General features: G+C 37.2%; 1 protein-coding gene across 6 annotated transcripts in view; it reads left to right on the top strand.

Moving 5' to 3' along the window:
- The window catches only part of PLCB4 (phospholipase C beta 4), a 188,031-nt gene that overhangs the window by 21,515 nt on the left and 145,736 nt on the right, over positions 1-20,780 (top strand). For 5 of the 6 annotated variants that reach the window (XM_070732666.1, XM_070732661.1, XM_070732665.1 and 2 more), the window contains exon 2: positions 6,931-6,987. The gene's annotated coding sequence lies outside the window, so the exon portion shown is untranslated. Of the gene's footprint in view, positions 1-6,930; positions 6,988-12,214; positions 12,234-20,780 lie in introns of those variants that run through there. The other variant, XM_070732664.1, reaches the window with a different exon arrangement.

The following is a 20,780-nucleotide window of genomic DNA, read 5'->3' as shown; positions in this document are numbered from 1 at the left end:
TCTTCAAATTAATGGATAATTTAAATTATCAATACTTACAGTATGTATATATGTAATCAGTTACTTTCAGCATTATTATGGTTGGTCACACAATCAGCCAGATTTTAGATTGCATTAATCTACCCATCAAGTCTGTCCAAAGGACCCAGGGATAGGAAAATGTTGTTATTGTATGGTGTTAAAGGTATCGTCTCAGGATGTAAGCTGTTCCAAGGAAAGCTGTCTTTTGCAATTGACTGATGAACGTTTTGTCATTGCTGCTGGCATTCAAGTGGTGCTCCAAATGTTTTTTTGAATTGTACCCAAGTCACCTATTCATATTGTTTCTATCTTGGCTTACTTTATCCATAGCTGTTCTACTTCTGTTTGCAGGTCTTTGCATTTTGTGACTTTCTCTTTTCTTCTGCCCTCTCCAAGTACTGCAATTACCACTATCCAGACTTTTTTCTTCTTCTTATCAACAATTATGTCTGGGGTGTTATGGGTGCTTGTCTCTTTGAATTCAAAAGTCCCAGAGCACCACAAAACAACCGCAAGAAAAAGTTGCAATAATGGAATACCTGCAAGAAATACCACTTGCCTGCAAAATAAGAACTGCTGGGATCAAGTAATAGAAAACGAAGAAAATACATTGCTCTGGGATTTCACCATTGTTATATATTTTCTTCATCAAATGGTGGTAATGTATGATTAATTCAAGCTTTATCCAAAGCCTAAGAAGCCCAAGTATTATTCTAATATTTATGTGGTTCTGAGCAAAGGTGTAATATCTAATTGTGAAGTGAAATAATTCTAACTTTTAAAGTAGTTTTCTCTTAATGAAGTTTCTAATACTCCAGTAATTATGGGGAAATTTTTGCTGATTCAGTTTTATAATCTCTGTTGTTAACTCTCAGTATTTTAGAAACCTTTCCAACTTTTAGAAACTTTTAAACTACTTTTCTGTCATGTGATAGTGATACATGTGTTGTGATGCTTGGGTGTGTTGTGTTCTAGACGTTGCTAGTGGGGTGGGTGGGTATGTGCTTACATACAGTAGTTATTCTGGAACATTTTTTCAACATTATGATTCTATGAATAGTCTGGGCCATCAATTCCATCTTTTTTCATAAATTCGAATGCATCATTTTTGCCATTCAACTATGTCTTTTTCTATAATCTATGTGGGTCATAGGTATTTATTAATGGCCAACAATCTAATATTTCCCTTTGCGTAATCTTCATTTGCTAGTATTTTTAGTTCCTCTTTATTTCATTTTTATGGCATACGTCAGTAGTGCCCATTCTTGTGCTGTAAATATTAATCCTTCTACTTTTCTTCTTGATGGATCCAGTCTGAAGCCATTGCCAAGTTTTGTTACCATTTCCTTTAAAGCATTGAACACGAAGAGGTTTTCTATTATATTTTTACTCTGCCTTTTATATATTTTGTTCACTTTAAGGTGTCAAAGATGGCTAATATTCCTGCCTTATATTTTCCTCATAACTGTTTAATTCTGTATTTCGCTGTTGATTCTGTCACACTAAAATATTTTTCCTTGCAGATATTTATTAATAACACCTCTTTTATATATTCATTTAGACATACAATTTCTTTTTCCACTGTTCATTCTCCACTTCACTTGTAACAAACCATGACCAACCAATTTTCCTTGTTAAATACAAACGATCTATGTCGCTTATTTGATGTAGTGCATGATGTATTGTCATAAATTTTCAGATGTTTCTAACTCAAGCAATTAGTTCAGCCAGTGTCCAACCAACAGTATCTGTTGGATAGCATATTATTATAGAGGGATTCCAACTATTAATGGCTTTGACTCTGTTATCTTCACTCAGTTTGATTTTAGAATCTTTCGAACTCATTTTTCATCTTGCCATCTTCTTCATTTGAGTGTGCAAAATATGGTTTGTTTCTAAAATAGACCAATTATACCTTTCCTTCGTTGTCAGTACTTTGATTCGAGGGCAAATCAATACGTACGTTCCATTTGAGTACTCAATTTCTCCCTTTTAGTGCCAGCATAGCAATCTATTAATTTCAAATTTCATCTTAATGTCAACGCTAAAGCTTCAAACTGTTTTTAAAAATGTATTTCTATAGATTATTTTGCATCTAGTTTCTAATCATCCATCTGGAACAAATATAAAACTTTTCTCCTTGTTTATTTCATTGCCCAATGGCATTTTATTCAAAATTATTATTAGTGGCATAAGAGCTGGGTTAAAAAGGAATGAAAGCAAAAAGTCTTCTTGTAAATTCATTTTCTAATTTTGATTTCTCCAAATTTTCCTGAGTTTGGCATCTTTTCTATTTTTCAGTTTTTGACTGTATTATTTTAAAATGTTATATTTTAAAATTAATTCTAAAAATGTTCAAACATCTTAACTCATCTATGAAATAGTGAATTAAATCTTTTTTGTATTTAGATTAAGCTAAATAAAAATTCATTTTACTGGCTTTTGTTTTACATTTTAAAGCATTGTCTTATTAATCAACAGTTGTTTGAATTTTTCAAATTTCCCCTTTGCTTTTTGTGTACCTTTTAATTTTTCAATTGTTTGTAGATGTTACTGGCAATTTACTTTTGTTAACTTGCATGTTGTAAGATTGGATGAAAAATATTGGTTGTTGTTTCTTTAGATTTGTCTTTCAGGATTTGAAATGTTCAGTTTATAGTTCTTTATGAATCCTTGCTGTAATGTTTGAAATGATTCACAAATCAAAAATGTAAATATGACAAATATTTTAGTTCAAATTTTTCAGGATTTTTAAAAACATATTGCAAGCTAGATGTATGTTTGAACTTTATTTTCCAGTTTATTTTCCCAGGTTAACACCGTATCTTTGCTTTGGCGGCTTGCTTTTAATTTATAATGCATTTCTATTGTTATTGCTTTTATGAGGCTGTATTTGAGATGATTAGTCTCTTTGATCATTTTCATCACAATTGAGCAACCCTATTTGCATCAGGAAAAATTTTGTTTAAATTTTTTTAGTAGATTTTAATGGAGATCATCTCAAGTTATTGTCAATAATCAAACAAATATGTTCATTATTTTGAATGGGTGTTTATGTTTATGTTTGTGTTTGTTCTTTTGTAGCCCATTTTTTTAACGTTTCAAAGCTTTTGTTAGCTTTGTTATTCCAACGCATTGTACACCAAGACAAATTTCTTGTGTGTCCAATCACATTTGGCCAATAAAATTCTATTCTATTCTATTCTAGCAAGTACTGTATTTGAAAATGCCTTTATTTCTGCAACAGAAACAAATACTGTTATTTTTATTTTAAAAAGAGCTTACCTTAATCCATTTTAGTTGAATCCTGTTATGTCCTAGGCCTATTTAGTGATGTTTATTGCTACTCTTTTCTATATATCTGTTATGATGTGCAATTGTACCCTGTTTTCCCCAAAATAAGACATTTCCTGATAATAAGCCCAATCGGGCTTTTAAATACATGGCAATAAGACCAAACACTTATTTCAGGGTTCAAAAAAATATAAGACAGAGTCTTATTTTCAGGAAAATATGGTATAAGGACACGGTGGCTTTTGGCTTCTGGACCTAACCATACCTGATAAACTATGTGATTTGCATGCTAATATACAGTATACTGGTGATTCATTTTGGTGATTGTGTTTAACTTTTTCTTTCCAAAATAAGTGCATTGAGATCATTAGCATGATGGATGTTTGCATTGGATCATGTTCAGGTTGTGCAGTATAAATATGCCTACATTAGAACATTGGCAGAAAACTGGTGAACAAATTCCAAGCTATTGTATTTAGTATCATTATGTAAACAAGAACGGGTAGATTTTGGGCACCTATAATCAGAAGCATGATCGGTGAAACTAATCCTGTGTGAGTGTGGGACTGAATTTTTAGCTTCTGGAAATTTGAAATGCCACTCTCTCTGGCCCTCTGGTTGGTACGCAATGCAGCATTTCTCACAATTGATGGAGCTGGACTTGAGTTGGTGTAGGTTATAATCAGCATGGTGGGGAGAGGGGCATTCTTGTTCACTGGAAAAACTATATCAATGAAGAAGGCTGATTCCAAACCTTTCCTTGGAATTTTGTGTAATTATTATTTTTAGCTCATGGTATTATTCTATCATTTTAATATTGCTAGCTGTCTAATTACTCTTTTTTTAAAGGAGTGAGGCATAAGAGCTATGCTCAGAGAAAAGTAGAGTGCATGAGGGAATTGAGTTCAAAATGAAACCAATTCCCATTTTAAGCTTCCAACATATGTAACTATTCACAAGTGTGATGGAGGTGCTACTCTAGTTCTCAGTAATATTTTAGCTTGGCATGGGGAGTTTTTGGCCCTTGCTGCAAAAGTGCAGCATAGGCCCATGAGTTAGGGAAGCAGCTTCCTGTTGTGCCTAAGTAGCCTGCAGTACTGCGCCACCTCAGCGCAACCATGGGACCTTGTTTTCTGTCTCATGGTGTTGCCTGCAAGACTTCAGTCCAGTGCCATAAAATAATAAGTGCTCCTTTTTTACCTAAAGCAAAATATACAGTAGATGTAGATATAACATCTAGGACTGCACTGAAAACCTGTTGTGCAGTAGAAAAAGAGATGTGCATATTCATGTTGCTTAAATATTTGGAGACACATTCAATTTAGAGCAGATTTTTTTTCTTTTTTGTGAAAAATATTATGTTGTTTATCTCTGCCTGCTCCAAGTACTTGGATCCTCTCCTTCAAATAAATACTCCCTGGCAGATCACCATGTGATTGAAGTTGTAATTAAATCTCAGAAGGCAGCCAGTCTCTGGCACTCGGCATCTTTTGCCGTGAAGCAACTAAGCATTGATGTCCCTTGATTTTGAGTACCTTTTTAACTCTTATAACCTGAATTCTGCCCATCGATAATACTTTTCTGTTTTTATTGTAGAGCTGACAAGTAATCAATATTATACTCTTGAGTTGTGTTAAGAGAAAGGGGTGGGAGTGTGTAAGAATATAGTAAAATGAAACCTGGCTATAGTTTGGATGATTATTGGTCATCTAAGGGTACCAAATGTTGAAAATAAGTAAGAAGAAAATGGAATAACTTTGCAAAAGTACGGTAAAATTCTGCTTGCATAAAGGGATGTGCATTTATTTATTTATAAAGAAAATTTATATGGCAATTATGTGGGGATTCTGGATTACGGAAGCAAAATTTCAAATTAAAAAACTCATTGAGATAAACTCATTCTTTATCTCTTGGACACAAAAATCAAATTGTTCTACACTATAATCTGATGTGTGGCAAGGGTGCATTCTAGCCCTCCAATTTATTAACTTATAAGTCAACTCAATTAATCCAAGCCTTCTTTCTTCCTGTTCACAAGAGAAACTGCTATTATCAGAAAAATATTTGCACTTCATTAGCATACCATTTATTGTTGGCAAATGAGAATAATATTGAGTCGGTACACATTTACAGATATCTTGGAGTGTTATTTTAGGGCTCCACTATCATGGAGAGAACATTTTTATATCTAGCAAATATTGCTTAGTGCAGTTCCTCAGCTATCTTGAGTTTCTTCTATTCAAAAGGTTCCTACTTTGTCTCTGCAGCTTGTAAAGTCTTTGTAGCCAAGATCGTCTCAGCTTCTCTGTCCTGTAGCACCTAATTCTGTACTTTTAGAAATCTTTCCATCCTTGAACTCATTCACTCTAAATAGAGCTAACTTTACAATCCCAGAGTGTATTAATGCTGCTTTCTCCATGGAGCTTGGTATTATCATTTTAATATATGGTTAGAGTTACATTTCCCCCAGTGAATCTCGCTCCGCTGGTTGTCACATAAACTCAACCTGGTTAAGGAATGGTATTGGCAAGTTTCCATCTCTAGGACTCTCAATGAAGAACCTTTTTCTATTTGCTTTGAAAATTCCCAAAGTATCCTAAAAGTGCTTGTTTGAGATGGTTGGTGCTCAAATCGATCTTCAAAGCAATATCAATTGAGGTTCAAATCAATCAACCTCTCTTTTTCAGCCTTACTGCATATGGAGTTTTTCCAAGTGGGCATATACCAGCATATTTTGTCTCACCTGCTGCAGTTCTGGAATTTTGCCAGACTTTCATTTTGGCAGGCTGGATGCATTGTCTTCTGCCATCTACAAAAATATTCCACATCTTTATAGATATTGTCATGTGGATGGCTGAGTAGAATCCCTGAGGCATGTCTACTTTTGCTGCTCTCTCCATAAGTATCCATCATATTGTGAAGAAATTCCCACAGAGAGAATACGCCTCTATTGATTGCTTCTTGCACCTGACCATTGTTTGCATACGTCTTGGTTGTTTAATTCTAGACCTTTATTTGCACAATCCGCCTTATTTTGGATTGAAAAGCTTGGAAAAAATGCTTTAATTTTAGCCTTCTAGATTTTCATTTTTACCTCTTGTATCTGTTATCTGACTGTTGACTTCTGGCCCCAATAAAGGTTTGATATGCTTCCATTTGCTTCTGTGACGTACTTCTGCCTTTCCATTAGCCTTTTTTTTTTTTTAAAGGAACCTATTTAAATTTTGTCTCTTGGGTCTCAGATCTGCAGGGAATGATGCAAATTGTTGGTGCTTTATGCCAAATCCAAAATTTAGATTTTTAGTTCCAAAATGTACTAAAATCTTGATAATTTCTAATTATTTTGATTAGAAATATTATTTTTCCCCTTTATTATGTTCTGGTAAATCTTAATGCGTTGTATCATTTCTATGTAATAATATTTGTACAATATTAATTTAAATCAATGAAATATTGTGTAAATAACTTAAGAATATTAATTAGAAAGTGTGAATATGTGCTTTATTATTAAAGTGATTAAAATTGGGATTGTGCTTTTGGCTATTACAGTACTTGGTATCATTAACTGTGATGTTGAAATGCTGCCAATTTCAATGATTTTTCCCTTTTTTTTAGAGACAGAAGTTGTTCTTCATATGCAAGTGTTTCGAACATGTGGCCCTGATAATAAAGGTAGGCATCTACTCTTTACTCTTTATACCAACATGATCATTTAATCCCAAAATAAATGTGAAATCTCCTTGTCCTTTTGCTGCAAAAGTAATGGATTAAGTCAATAGGTGAATTAAATTCTGGAAGATTTCTGTAGTCCTACAGTAATGATTCATTTATATGGATTTAGTATGATTAGCATGAACTTTATTTTGATTGTAGCTTATAAGAGTATAGTAGTGTGATACAACCTTTTGATTTTGCTCTTTTTCTAATGCTAAAAAAGTTAGTCATGAAACAATTCAAAGTGGTGGATTGTGTTATTTGCAGCAATAACCCCAATCTTTTGGGCACCAGGGACCAATTCTGTGGAGAAAAGCTTTTCTGCAGTTCAGGCGGGGCATGGTTTCATGTGCTACCTGCATCCTACAGATGGGGTTTTGCTTGTTTGCATGGCCCAGTTGCTGGCATGCTGCAGACCGGCACTGGTCCACGGACCGGGGCATTTGTGGTGGTCAAGGGAGGGAAAAAGTGATGATATATGCATATTGATGTCACAATGCAATTAATACACTTTACTTAGACAGTATGATGCAAATACAAATAACGATGTATGAATATCTCTTTAGTTTTATTTTAGTTTATTGTTTTCAAAGGAAGGACACTTCCATCTGTCCATCCATTATCCTGGGGAGGGTCCGCAACTTGGACGTCCTCCTCGATCCACAGCTGACACTGGACCATCATCTTTTGGCTGTGGCAAGGGGGGCGTTTGCCCAGGTTTGCCTGGTGCACCAGTTGTGGCCCTATTTGGACAGGGAGTCTCTACTCACACTCACTCATGCCCTTATCACTTCGAGGTTCAACTACTGCAATGCTCTCTACATGGGGCTACCTTTGAAGAGTGTCCGGAAATTACAAATTGTGCAGAATGCAGCCGCACGAGCAGTCATGGGCCTCCCAAGGTATGCCCATGTTTCTCCAACACTCTGCGGACTGCATTGGCTGCCAATTGGTTTCCGAACATGATTCAAAGTGTTGGTTATGACCTATAAAGCCCTACATGGCATCGGACCAGATTACTTGCAGAACTGCCCCCTGCTGCATGAATCCCAGCAACTGGGTAGGTCCCACAGAGTCAGTTTCTCCAGGTCCTATCAACTAGACAATGTTGCTTGGCAGGGCCTAGGGGAAAAACCTTCTTTGTTGGGGCCCTGGCCCTCTGTAATCAACTCTCCCCAGAGATTCATACTGCCCCCACCCTACTCGCCTTCCGCAAGAATTTGAACTATTTATGACGTCAGACTTGGGGTCACTAGAACCTAGCCTCTGACCAACGAGTATGTTTCTTGTCTGAATCTGAATGAATGATTTTTAATGTTTTAAGATTTTTAGAATGGTTTTTAGATTAGTTATTTATATTAATTGGATTTCAGATTTTTCATTGCATATTGTTGTTTGATATGTTGTGAGCTGCCCGAGTTCTCAGAGAGGGGCAACATACAAGTCCAATAAATAAATAAATGAACAAACAAATAAATGATGAAGTATGTTTCTATGTCTCACCATGATAGAAGTTATTTAGTGGGTGCAGTGTATTTTATAGAAATAGGTCAGTCAGTGGTAGAATATGGGCACAGTATTTGATTAAAATGAACAGTAACATGAGTTCAGAGAAGTGGTGGATGACAGAAAGACAGAGAAGTTAGCTTTTATAGGGATCAAACAGTATCACAAGATGGACAATCACCAAAAGAAACAGACCCTATGGAGATAGATTAATGCTTGAATTTGAGAGAAAAAGATAAAGAGAGATAAGTAAAATCTGCAAATTCCTTTCTCTCTGATCCCTATCAATTTTATTTTCTCCACTCAGCCTTATAAAACCTCAGTGCTCTGCAGTTACAGTCCTCCTGGTTGACTGCATTGAAATAGGAGAATTAAACTAATATCCTTTTGTGTGTTGCTGCTTTTTGGGTACAAAACTGATCAAATGAGAACTTTGCTTTGTTTCCCTTTCGTTCCTAACCTTTAGCGCAGAGGAACCTGGCGGGCAATTTATACTTAATTTACTTTGATTTAAGTTTGAATTATAATGAACTGAGTTTCTTTCCCTAGCTTTTTCAACATCTGTCTCAGTGTCACCATTATTTAGAACACTAGCATAGTGTTTCAAATGCAGACTTTGTTCATCCATCTGCTGCCAGTTTTTGTGCCACGGACTGTGGTCATTGAGCACAGGGCTAAAGATGATTATTTATTTGATCAGGGAAATCTCTGCACCACAGGCCCTTTTCTCTGCAGAGTTGTTTATTTCTTTTTATTTGGCTAAGGAATTTTGGTTCACATATAAGCAAAAAGACCACAAATGATCACATAAGGGTGTTGAATATGTTTCATTGCAGAGATAAAGCAAATACAGTGATACCTCGTCTTATGAACTTAATTCGTTCCATGATGAGGTTTGTAAGAAGAAAAGATCATAAGATGAAACAATGTTTCCCATAGGAATCAATGTAAAAGCGAATACTGTAATGCGTGCAAACCCATTAGGAAAATCCAAAACTTTAAAAGCGAGACGAACAGAGGGCGGGGAGGGGCAGCGAAAGGGGGCGGGTGGAGGAATAAATGGCAAGGGGTGGGGAGTTCCTGGAAATGTCAGGATTCAGCTGGCTGGAGGAATAAATGGCAGGTGGGGTTCCTGGAAACGTCAGGATTCAGGCAAGCTGGAGGAATTAATGGCAGGTGGGAGTCCTGGAAACGTCAGGATTCAGGCCGGCTGGAGGAATAAATGACATGAATAAATGACGTGAATCCTCCAGCCGGCCTGAATCCTTACGTTTCCAGGAACACACACACCCTCCGCCATTTATTCCTCCAGCCTGCCTGAATAGAAATAAATTATTTTCATTGATAGTGCATAAGCATCATATGCTCGGACAGTTTATCATAAGTATTTTGCCCTCCCCAAGATTGCAATGTTATTTATCTGGGAATATTTCTGGCCAAGTGTCTATCAATTGTTGACATCTTGTTTTTCAGAAAAAGTTTATTACAGATTTTAAAATTACTCAAAGGCTCATTTGGTTGCACAAATACATTTTCTGAAATGTTGGACATAAGATTTCACAGGATTGGCCTTCTCCAGGTCCCATTGACTAAGCAAGGCAGGTTGGCGGGACTGCAGGGGAGGCCTTCTCTGTGACTGCCCCGGCTCTATGAAACCAACTCCTCCTCCACCCCCCGATGTCCATACTGTTCCCACCTGCTGGCCTTCCGAAAGGCTGTGAAGACCTGGGGCCCGTGAATATTACACCTGTCACCTGCCGAATTGTGTATGAGTGGTATGGATGTATGTAGAGTGGACTTTTGTCTTGTAGGTTTTATAATGGGTTTTTACTGTCTTAATTTAATATTTGACGTCTTTTATATTGTATTGTATTTTCTATATTGTTGTAAGTAGCCTGGAGTCCCATTGGGAGTAGGCGACATAGAAATAGAATGAATTAATTAATTAATTAATGAATATGTCTGTTCATTATCCTGTTTTTCCCAAAATAAGACATCGCCTGATAATAAGCCCAATTGGGCTTTTGGGTGCAGGGCAATAAGGCCAAGCGCTTATTTCAGGGTTCAAAAAAATATGTCAGCGTCTTATTTTTGGTATTAGAAATAATACACTGGTTTTTTTAATATTTAAATTCAAGGATGAATGGTCATAAATGCACTCACTATCCAATTACATATCAGATACAAGTCTTTTCTTCCAACATAATTGGCACCATCCCATAGGAAATGATAGTAGTACAGAAAAAGAAATTCAGTACCCATCACATTTGGGAAATAAGAGCTTTTGAAAAGGTCAGAATAAAATATGCTCTCAATTATGCAAATGACACTTGCCACTATGATCAGCAAGTAAAAAATAATAATCAGAACTATCTCATGCGTTCTGAGTTATGAGCTGGATGCTTTGTTACCAAGTTGTGAACACGAGGATCCTGTTAATTAATTCAAACCAGTTTATTTTAAGATAAAATAAAAACTGTTGCCAAAATATAGCAATCTGTGGTGCAGGTTGATATATTTTTATTAACAGACACTAGCTAGATAAATCCTAATTTTGAGTAAATATTCATGGAATCATTTAATAAGTGATGTACTACAAGATCTCCTGACTTAGAGGAGGACTATTAGAGTTTACTCAAATAAAATACTCTAGTATTTGGAGGAAGTATTGTTTCCCATTTTAAGTCTGACGTTTAGTGGTTCTTATCTTTTAGCTTTTGTAGAATCTGAAGGAGGATGCAAGGTCAGATTGTGGTTTTGCTTTGAGAGTCTGAATCTTTGTCTGTAAAAAAAAATAGTTTCACACACTTGCCTAATCATCAATTTAGGCATTCTTGGATGTGGAGAAGCCAAAGGCTGTGTGTAATTTCTGCTCTGTGTGTGTGTTAGCTTGGGTGCACGTCTATACATTATGTTCAACATCCACAATAATTTCCTCATTTTTTGAATTATACCAGGCAAACAATTTATGCGGCTTGCAATCACAGTGCTCATTATATATTAATAAGAATCTTTGATTTGGTGAGTAGAATTGCTAGGTCCATAGGCAATGATTTGTTTGAGTACTTAATGAAATATTGGTTTGGTTCAGCTCATCTAGCAACATCTATGCACATTTACTGAAGTCTGGAAGATTTAGACTCCTGTTTTTTGGAGACTACATAAAACATAGCAGCTGTGCAAAGAGTTGCCACATTGTGGTGTTTCGGGAGTCAGCAAATTCTGACTGAACTTGGCCCACCCAGCCAAGCTGTCTTAAGTTACTTATAAAGTAATAAAATATGGGATAATAAAGAAACCAACCAACCACCTGAACTCCTATGGAGCTGTTAGTTAAGAGTTAGCTCCCCAAGGTTCGCTATTATAACTTTGCTAGTTGAGGTTGAATATAGAATGCTTTTTCAAAGAAACTTGTCCAAATAGATAGTTATCATGTTTCAGATTAGATTTCTCACTTGCTCTACAGGTTGGGGTTTTTTTTTTGTGAATGAAGATTTTCATTACATTTAGAGTACAAGGAAAAAAACGAATACCCTCTGTTTCCCTCTACTTTGCAGACTTGCCTCTTTCTGTTTTAATGGACTCAGTTTATACAAGCATTTTAACTTTTACTGCAGGCTTGTAATTTGCTGCTTGCTGATGGTGACAAGTAGCTACTCTCTGCCAAGTCCCCAAAAGGCAAATTGTACAGTGCTGTGGTAAATATATGTTTTATGTGTTCTTGCTTCAAGACTTTAAATAGCCGCTTGATAGAGCAATAGGTTTAGATGATATATAACCCTAAGCGTAATAATGTGGTTTGCTGGAATTTTAAGTGATATACAAAATTATCCAGTGTGTTTTGGTGCAAATATGAAGCAAATCAAAGAAGCTTATGAAGCAAAGTGGTTGTTTTGGTGTTGTATTATTAAGCTAGCAATAGTGTCAACACTTAAGATTGGTATAAAGGTACAAGGTGGAGATGTAAGAACCAGCGGGACTAAGGCTAAAGATGGCCATTGCACATTGCACACAGAATTCACCAGTGTACTCACAACCATGAGTACTATTTTTATTGTAACGTTAAATTTAAAAAAATCTTGCAAGATTGAAACTCTTTTCCTCTTTTCCTTTTACTCTCCGTAAAACTAGGGAGAGTTCTGAAATGTTTCCCACAGTGTCCCCGCTTCTGTATGCTGGTTGTCCTCTCTGCGGCTCTTCCTCCGGTCTCCCAAGGCCATTCCTTTTTTAAAAAAATATATATTTATTGATTTTTTAAGAGAAGGAAAAAAAGGGGGGGGAATAAGGATACAAAAAGTAAGGGCGATACAGAACAATAGACATGTTTCAGCATAAGATATATAACTTATAATGTATCAGTTTTAAACATTTAACTGTACATTTTCATGTTATACTTAATATTTAACGTTTTATGGTTTCGTATCTATAGATTTACTTTGCAATATATTAGTATGGTTATATAAGATAAGATAGGATTTGGGTGGGGAAAGGGAAAGGGGTGGTACCTGCGATATAGTAGGTGTATGTAGTTTAACGACATATTTTTAAATTATGATGTTGTTAAATTATAATTCCTAAATACAAACTGGGAGTGAGGAGAAGGAATGGTTCTGTGCGAGTGGTGGCCACACACACCCATCCCTTGCACAAATGGAGTGCAAGCACATATGCTCGCCCATTGCTTGCAAAAGAGGGGATGCACATGCACACTTGCTTGCCCGCTACTTCGGTGGCCCACACATGCTCAAGGACCAGTAGTGGGCCAAGGCCCAGGAGCAGGGGTGAAATTCAGCAAGTCCTGACAGGTTTTGAAGAATTAATAACAGACATTTTGAATAGTTTGGAGAACTAGCAAATACCACTTCTGGCCGGCCCAGGAATGGGGTGGGAATGGAGATTTTGCAATACCCTTCCCCTGCCACTCCCACCAAGCCACGCCCACAGAGTTGGTAGGGAAAAACTTTGAATTTCATCTGTGCCTAGAAGTTGGGAACATCTGCACTACAGAACCACTCTGAGAATCCCTCAGCAGGTCATTTCTTTTCAAGGCCAGAATCCCAAGGGAGATGTTGAAGCCATTTCAGACTTTCAGGTCCAATTCTCATCGGATACCCTAGCTCCTAGTTACCTCTTTAGCTAGTCTTGCTAAGCTGGGTAGACAGGAATGCAGGGCCTGCTAATTATGGATGTGGTTACTCTAAGCAACTGTCCAGTCATGTCTTCACCAAAGTCCAAGAGGGAATGTAGCATCAGCTCCTATGGAAGTTCTTTGTCTCAAAGAACTGACTAGAGCACACTTAGAGTTGGAGAATTCATTATTTCTGCCAGTGAAGACAGTCAGTTTTTGACTCCAGTGTGTGTATGGTTAGTATGTGTATGAATGTGTTGCTTACCATATTTTTCAGAGTATATGACACACCTTTTTCCTCCCTAAAAGAGGCTGATAATTTGGCTGTGTCTTATACTCTGAATGTAGCTTTTTTTTTCAGGCCTAACTAGCTGCTAACGATCTTCCCAGCTCTCACCTTGCAGGCTCTTTCATTGTTTTTCTCTGGGAAGAATATTTTCCAAGCCCTAAATCTTTGTAGGGTTTTTTTCATTGCTCTAACTTGCTCTGAATAAGTTTCTTTCCAGCCCTAACCAGGTGCTAATGATATTCCCAGCTCTTACTGGCTTGCAAGCTCTTTCATTGTTACTTCCTACTAAGAAGTTTTTTTCCAAACTCTGTCTTTGTAGTTTTTTTAATTGCTCTAACTTGCTCTGAATAATTTATTTATTTATTTATTTATTTATTGGATTTGTATGCCGCCCCTCTCCATGGACTCGGGGCGGCTAACAACAGTGATAAAACCAGTATGTAGCAATCTAATAATAAAACAACTAAAAAACCCTTATTATAAAAACCAGACGGCAGAGGTGGGTTTTAAGGAGCTTACGAAAGGCGAGGAGGGTGGGGGCAATTCTGATCTCTGGTGGGAGTTGGTTCCAGAGGGCCGGGCCGCCACAGAGAAGGCTCTTCCCCTTGGTCCCACCAAAGAACATTGTTTAGTTGATGGGACCCGGAGAAGGCCCACTCTGTGGGACCTAATCGGTTGCTGGGATTCATGCAGCAGAAGGCGGTCCCGGAGATAATCTGGTCCGGTGCCATGAAGGGCTTTATAGGTCATAACCAACACTTTGAATTGTGACCGGAAACTGATCGGCAACCAATGCAGATTGCGGAGTGTTGGTGTGACATGGGCATTTGTAAATAAGTTTACAAATGGGCAATAAGTTTCTTTCCAGCCCTAACCAGGTGCTAATGATGTTCCCAGCTCTTACTGGCTTGCAAGCTCTTTCATTGTTACTTCCTACTAAGATTTTTTTTTCTCTAAACTCTGTCTTTGTAGGGTTTTTTTTCATTCTCTACTTGTTCCGAATGTTTCTTTCCAGCCCTAACCAGGTGCTAATGATGTTCCCAGCTCTTACCAGCTTGCAAGCTCTTTCATTCTTACGCTCTTTAAATAAGGTTTTTTTTAAAAAGTCCTAACTGGGAGATAAAGCTAAAACTGACCAGACTAAGGATGCTAGCAGATTCTTTCCCCCATTTTCCTCCCCAAAATTAAGGTGCATTTTATAATCCAGTGCGTTTTATACTCTGAAAAATACAGTAAATTGCAGGGATTAAAATCTTTCTTTAGGCATTGATTTTTAAGTGTGATAATTACTGCTGCCACTGCATCAAATGCAACATAATAGATTCAAAAGCTTTATCCATAGAGATTCTTGATACATTGGCTGGCTTTACAAATTGCTTAATAGTAGTTAGTTTGCTGATGCGATATCTACCCTCACCCTCTCATTTCTTTATGTTGATGTTACACTCGTGTTGATGTTATGTTGATTATACACTGGTAGGTGGCTTTTGTATGGTGTTTAATCAATTAGTGGAACGTTGGTTCAGTTGTTAGAAAGATCTAAGTTATCATGTCAGAGTGAACAGTATGGTTCCTTAGACATCTGCAACCCTTGATATAAAATTTCTGAAGATAACAAAATGAACTACTCAGTATTTTAAAATGATGTCAGCCTTTTGATATTTGTTTTGTGGATCCTCGGTAGATTAAATTAAAGCCACAGTAAATATAAAGTAAATCTTATATTTCTTTTTTCTCTTATTACTGCATATTTCATAATTGGCAGTCTAGCAGGCATGACATGATAATTATGATGCGTTAGAATTTTTTCAGTATTTGGTTTATTTGGGGGGGGGTGCTCTCTTTCTCCCTCTATGTGTATGTATTCAATAATAGCCTTTGAAAACTTTATATATTCTATGGATGTTTTAAAATAATTCCATCAATAGAGAAACTTCTGCTAATAAACACAGAGTGGAGCCTGAGACACCACACATTTTTAATTCTGAGTACCCAACCATTACAGAAGTCTTAACATATGAGAACAACAATTTCAGTGAAAAACGTTGGAGATGGATAGGAAAAGATAACATTCCTTGTGGCTGAATATAGCTTTAATTTACTTCCTAGGATTTATGCATAGCTATTTCTCAACTGTGTGGCATAAATGATTTCAAGTCACTACTACACTGAATTTAACTTAGCTATGATTTCAAGTTGGTTTGTTTCCCAAACTGGCCTTTAGTCCCTTGGGTTTGCAAGCCAAATTTAGCCTGGCAGAAATTCCACAGCACCATCTGTGTGCTCACCTTCATTCCCTCACATTGTGGTTTTAAAGTGTCTTGCAGTTACTTTTATTTCTGCTACCTTTGAATCCTAGAAAATACCACCGGTAGGAAATTGGATTCCTCATAAAATCTGGAGCACTGCAGCAATTTGAGGGGGGAGAACAGATTGTACTGTCCTGCTAATTGGATGGACTGGGCTTCTGAAAATAGATGATGTCATGAGATCAAACGACTTCAGAGCTGATTCCCAAACGTGTAAACCTTTATTGTAAAAATGGTCTAAAAATAAACCCATATATGCCGATGATTGGGCAGGGAGGAGGGAGACTGCATTTATACCCGCAAAAACAGTCTTTGCCTTTGGCTTGCCTTTGACTCCTTATATGCTGTTGCATATAATTTGCCTACTTATTCAGTTAAAATCTTTTGTGGGGGAGGCTAGTAATTTGTGAACAGTGTACCTAAGTATGATCCAGGTTATTACAGAAGGTTGGGTTTACTATTCTGTGATTGAACAAACTGGGATGATGAGTTCTCCAAAATAAGCGAGTGTGGGAACAGGAAACAGGGTTCTGTTAGATTTGGGTCAGGATTTCTCCACAGCCAATGAGAATGGAGCACAGAGTTCTTACTATGTAGAGTAGATAAAATATTCTCAACTGCCCAAAGCAATATGCAGAACTCAGCTATCAGTATTATGGACAGGTAAATTAGGTAAAATGCATATTTTTTTTCTCAGTAGTAGGATGCAAGAAATCAAATCTATTATTGTGTTGGGTCAGTTCATAGCTCAGATGGAATTGGAGCACGTTTTGCGCTTAGACTATAATTTTATTTAGGTCCATAGAAATACAAGGTGCTTGCATAGCGTCTGTTCTCCTTGAATCAGAAAAGATGCTGCGTTTTCTTCATGACTGCTTCATCAGCTGCCCCTGGCTCTATATGTGTGTTTGTACAACTCCATAGTTTTGCAACCCCATGGCAATATTGTAGGAACAGCAGATCAACATTAGAAATGTACATTTTAAGAACTTGACTTTCCTCGATGTCTTTTTATTGGGTCTCATTTAATGTTCATATTGGTATTTAAAAGGCCGGCATCCATGTTGCTCTGGATGGCAAAAAATAAAATATTGCTATGAGCATATTGATTTCAGCAGGCAAGTCAGTTTTGCTTCTTTCTGTTCATTTCTAAATTCATTAGATGCACACAGTAGTAAGCCCTATTACTTTTGCATTTAAGATGCGTGGCAGATAACATAGTCTAATGTTCTCATTTAGTAGCTCCAGAATTTACGTAGTAAGCAGAAAAGAGCAAGTGGGTGGAAATTTTGCTGTAGTGTTTAAAGGCATGCAAGGGTGATTTTAACAGTATTGATTTTATATTTCCCTTGACCTGTTTTCCAATAAGAATATTTATTTTTTGCTTCAGATATTTTTTAACCAAATTCTCTACAACTTGAACAAACAGGGCTCTGTTGCTGAGGGATACTGGGTTCTGGATCTCCACAAAATTTAGACAATTCATAAATTTCTCACTCTTTCTTTAGTTTGTAGATTTTCAGGGCTAGAAAGTATTTTGTAATAATAATGATGATGATGTCAGTTGCAAAAATTACAATCTGTCAGTTGCAAAACGCCACTGTACTTGGATCTGCGTGCATCATACAAAAGTACATCACACAGTCCTAGATGCTTGGAAACTGTTTGACTTGTGATATTGTGATACGAAATCCAGTATATATATCTCATTTGCTTGGCATTACTGCTTTTTGTGAATAAAATAATAATAATAATAATAATAATAATAATAATAATAAGTAATGCATTAGATCTCCATACACGCCTACTCTCTTTAAATGAAGAACTTTATTTTTCTTAATAAGTCATAGTTTAGGTATCTGCTTTTAGTAGATGAGAGACATAAGTCAACTGGGAACAATGTGAACTGAACTATGGCTTACATACACAAAGTACAGACTATTGAGAGATGATTTTGTGCTAGTTTTGTGGGCATAATTGGTATTCTTAGAATAAATTTCAAGAACTCATTATCCCAGATCATACTGTCTTAAATGGTACAGCTTTTATCCAGGGTATTATTTCTATTGAACAGTTATTGGTTGAGATTTGAAGTTGCTATTTCTATTAACTTGATTCCAGATTAAATTTAGATATGAAGGTTTGAGTTGCATCTTGGTGCAACCAGTTGCATATAGTATACCAACACCATTTGTAAACGGAGATGCAGAATATACACCCTTAAATAAATGTTATGGGGGACTCAAGATATATAAGAAAATAAAAGGATTTTTTTTCTGTTTTGAGTTAATCTTGTTTTGTAGAGCCATATTTTTTGTTCTCAGGGTGGAAGTTCAGAATAATAGCTTCCCAATAGCTTCCTTATCATTTGATATTTAGGTGCATACATATTATACATTTACATACATTATCATGTACGAGGGTTGCCCAGAAGGTAATGCACCACAATTTTTTCCTCAGCCTACAGTAATGGTACGAATGCAAAACTTTAGATATACATTATTTGAATTGTCAGGAGTGCGTGTGTAAATTTTGTGTTTCTTCATACAGATAGTGTAACTGTAGCAGTGTTTTGAAATGGCGTTTCTAAGTGATGTAGGTTACAAGCAGCGTATCATCATTGAATTTCTCACTGTAGAGAAAGAAACTGTTGGGAACATTCACAAACATTTGTGTACAGTTCATGGAGAATCTGCACTCGACTGATGTACAGTTAGTCGCTAGGCACAGAGGCCATTAGAGATAATTCATGCAAAAATGGCTTTGTGACCAGAACTAGAAGTGGTACTGACAGGGCATGCACACCCTTGTACAGTGGTACCTCGAGATACGAGTTTAATTCGTTCTGGACCTGGGCTCTTAAGTCGAGCAGCTCTTATCTCGAACGACTTTTCCCCATAGGAATTAATGTAAATAATTTTAATTGGTTCCAGCCCTCAAAAAACTCACAAAGTTAGTCTAAATTATGCAGAAAGACATGTTTTTAATGAAGAAATGTACATGTACATATAAATGAATAATGAAGTTTCTTTCACTTAACTTGTAAACTTTCTTAAACTTTTAAATTTACATATGTTCAACTTCTTTGCCACCCAATCCTGTAGGACAGAGGTCCCCAACCCTTTTTGCACCAGGGACCGGCTTTAAGCGATCAAGAGAGGAATGGGTGAATGAATGGACGGAGGGTGGGAAGGAAGGAAGGAAAGAGGGAAGGGACAGGAACAGAGGAAGGAAGCAAGGAAACTTATGAAAGGGGAGAGTAAGAGAGGAATGAGTGAAGGGAGGGAGGGAGGGAAGAAGGTGGGAAGGAGAAAGAAAAGAAGAAATAGAGGAAGGGAAGGTAAAAGAGAGAAAGAAAAAGAGCAAGAAAGAAAGAAAGAAAGAAAGAAAGGGGGAAGGGACAGGAACAGAGGAAGGAAGCAAGGAAACTTATGAAAGGGGAGAGTAAGAGAGGAATGAGTGAAGGGAGGGAGGGAAGAAGGTGGGAAGGAGAAAGAAAAGAAGAAATAGAGGAAGGGAAGGTAAAAGAGAGAAAGAAAAAGAGCAAGAAAGAAAGAAAGAAAGGGGGAAGGGACAGGAACAGAGGAAGGAAGCAAGGAAACTTATGAAAGGGGAGAGTAAGAGAGGAATGAGTGAAGGGAGGGAGGGAGGGAAGAAGGTGGGAAGGAGAAAGAAAAGAAGAAATAGAGGAAGGGAAGGTAAAAGAGAGAAAGAAAAAGAGCAAGAAAGAAAGAAAGAAAGAAAGGGGGAAGGGACAGGAACAGAGGAAGGAAGCAAGGAAACTTATGAAAGGGGAGAGTAAGAGAGGAATGAGTGAAGGGAGGGAGGGAGGGAAGAAGGTGGGAAGGAGAAAGAAAAGAAGAAATAGAGGAAGGGAAGGTAAAAGAGAGAAAGAAAAAGAGCAAGAAAGAAAGAAAGGGGGAAGGGACAGGAACAGAGGAAGGAAGCAAGGAAACTTATGAAAGGGGAGAGTAAGAGAGGAATGAGTGAAGGGAGGGAGGGAGGGAAGAAGGTGGGAAGGAGAAAGAAAAGAAGAAATAGAGGAAGGGAAGGTAAAAGAGAGAAAGAAAAAGAGCAAGAAAGAAAGCTGCAAGCACCCCCCGAGCCCCCCAGGCCGGCTGCAACCTTTTAAAACACGCGCGCCGCTTCGCAGCTGTCTCCTGAAGCCGAACGCGGAAGTTAGCGTTTGGCTTCAGGAGACAGCTCCTTGGCGCTTGTATCTCGAATTTGGGCTTGTAAGTAGAACAAAAATATCTCTCCCCTCCCAGCTCTTATCTCGAGTTGCTCTTAAGTAGAGCAGCTCTTATGTCGGGGTTCCACTGTACCTTGCTGGAGGAAGGCCATAGAACAGGATGGAGATTACGTGAAAAAATAGAGAGTGTAGAAGAAACATTATTCTTTCTTGTCTGTAAGTTTCATTGTGCTCAATAAATAATTGTTGAAAAAAAATATGGTGCATTACTTTCTGGGCGACCCTCGTAATTATGGCTGCTTCCAGAAAAGGAAACATAGAAATGTT

Source organism: Erythrolamprus reginae, chromosome 1 (genome assembly GCF_031021105.1).
Source record: "Erythrolamprus reginae isolate rEryReg1 chromosome 1, rEryReg1.hap1, whole genome shotgun sequence".
Taxonomy (NCBI): Eukaryota; Metazoa; Chordata; class Lepidosauria; order Squamata; family Dipsadidae; genus Erythrolamprus; species Erythrolamprus reginae.
Note: the sequence above shows the minus strand (reverse complement) of the source record. Positions and strands in the feature narration are given on the sequence as shown.